Below are 2,500 nucleotides of genomic sequence, written 5' to 3'. Positions count from 1 at the left end.
AACAGGAGGAGGCTGAGCTCCCCTGCACGATACACCTCGAAACCCTCTCAGGTCCCGGCGGCGCGCAGCGCCGTCCTAAGTACTTGGTCGGGTTCGAGAGAGGCGCAATCGCCCGGAGATAGGCGAGTAGACGCTTTCAGTGCGAACACCCGTGCTCCCAACTGAGCTTGCCGCTGCCGACAGAGGCCCGGGAGCGTGCTGTCGTGGCATTGCCGGCGGGAAACAACACGCGCCACCTACGGTGACCGGCAGCTCCAACGCCAGCGCCACAGAAGGGCAAAGCCCCACTTGGGTGCAGAAGCGAACTCTCCCAGCACAGCGCACGCGCCAACACGTCCGCAGAGCTGCGATACAAACCACCTGCGAGAACCGCTGGGGGCGACCGAGCAGCAGACGGCGTCGCGACGCCGAGTGCCGGGCGGCGGCGCATCCTCAACGCACACATTCCGCAATCGGACCAGCACACTGCAGATGTCCACCGCGCTTCGCACCGGGCTCGGCAGAACCCACTTTGGCCGCCTGGCGCCGCGCGCAGGGTGCGCCGGCGCATAGCTGGGACGCCAGCCGGGCCCGTCGGCCGGCGCTCCTGCCACTGGGCGCCCCCCACCAGCCGGCTGTAGTGCGTGCGCTCACGCAGCGCGCGGCCAGCACGCCGGGCGGCCCCCCCTCACCGGCCGGGGACTGTCCCGCCAAGCCACAGCCTCGTATCGCTTCATACCCACATGGCCAACTCAGGTTCGGGGGCATGGCGGGTACCGCCGAAACAACCGGTTCACAGATGTACCGATCGTCGCTATCACCGATGCACCTGCAGCGCGAACAACCGCTCAACAACTGATTTCCAGTTCATTTGCGGATCTTTGGCAGCAAACGTATACGTCAATCTACATTTGCGAAATCTACGATTCTGGCATGCCTGCATGTTATGTGTCACGACACGCTACATCAGCCCACATACACACTGCGGCATGTACACGAGAGAACACGTGGAAGATGGTCCGCGCACGTGTGCAATGTCCCTTGCGCGGTCGACTGTCAACCGGCCTCTGTAGCATGTCGCAGATGTGGAACGCGGTCCACTGTGCTATCATGTTGTGTGGGGCAATACGATTAAATAGGAAAACCCTCGTCGCTACATCAACAGACGGCTCACGCTGATTCCCGGCAGAGGGAGGAGGGGGGGGGGGGGGCCAACATGCAATACTTTCGTCCGTACCTACTTACCACATGTCTGTACGGCGTACAACAGTGCAATCTCGCTGTAATGGGGAGACGAGACAAGTAGCATCGTGCACAACATATGGCCCTTATGATTCGCCATTGTAGGGCGCAGCCGGTGTACGGTCAAGCATGTGCCACATTATGTCACTCAGTACGTAACGACGGATGATCAGTGTGGGTTACGCGTACATCAGCGGACAGTCCACACAGGCCGTACCACAACGTACACTGACTGCATCGACAACCGAATGCAACTGAACAGCTGCAAGGCTCATTTCACAAACAAACGCCTGACCGACCAGCTTGGAAGGGCAGGAGGGGAGGGCGATATTCGTTCTGTAGCGGTACACCCTTCCAGTCGTTAGCGGGACTGTGTAGAAAGTACGCAACACTCGAAAGACCTTTATGTGAGGGTACGCACCATGGCATCAAGAAATACACATGACACCAGAGGATCCAAGCAGTGAACTATGTTCAGAGGGTTGCTGTTAGGCAAAGCTACATTCCTGTGACGTTACATGTGACAGTTAAGGTGCAGTGTAAGTTAGGTTAAGGTGCAGTGTAAGTTAGGTTAAGGTGCAGTGTAAGTTAGGTTAAGGTGCAGTGTAACTTAGGTTAAGGTGCAGTGTAACTTAGGTTAAGGTGCAGTGTAAGTTAGGTTAAGGTGCAGTGTAACTTAGGTTAAGGTGCAGTGTAACTTAGGTTAAGGTGCAGTGTAACTTAGGTTAAGGTGCAGTGTAACTTAGGTTAAGGTGCAGTGTAACTTAGGTTAAGGTGCAGTGTAACTTAGGTTAAGGTGCAGTGTAACTTAGGTTAAGGTGCAGTGTAACTTAGGTTAAGGTGCAGTGTAACTTAGGTTAAGGTGCAGTGTAACTTAGGTTAAGGTGCAGTGTAACTTAGGTTAAGGTGCAGTGTAACTTAGGTTAAGGTGCAGTGTAACTTAGGTTAAGGTGCAGTGTAACTTAGGTTAAGGTGCAGTGTAACTTAGGTTAAGGTGCAGTGTAACTTAGGTTAAGGTGCAGTGTAACTTAGGTTAAGGTGCAGTGTAACTTAGGTTAAGGTGCAGTGTAACTTAGGTTAAGGTGCAGTGTAACTTAGGTTAAGGTGCAGTGTAAGTTAGGTTAAGGTGCAGTGTAAGTTAGGTTAAGGTGCAGTGTAAGTTAGGTTAAGGTGCAGCGTAACTTAGGTTAAGGTGCAGCGTAACTTAGGTTAAGGTGCAGCGTAACTTAGGTTAAGGTGCAGCGTAACTTAGGTTAAGGTGCAGCGTAACTTAGGTTAA

Source organism: Schistocerca gregaria, unplaced genomic scaffold (genome assembly GCF_023897955.1).
Source record: "Schistocerca gregaria isolate iqSchGreg1 unplaced genomic scaffold, iqSchGreg1.2 ptg000640l, whole genome shotgun sequence".
In the NCBI taxonomy this organism is placed as follows: domain Eukaryota; kingdom Metazoa; phylum Arthropoda; class Insecta; order Orthoptera; family Acrididae; genus Schistocerca; species Schistocerca gregaria.
Note: the sequence above shows the minus strand (reverse complement) of the source record.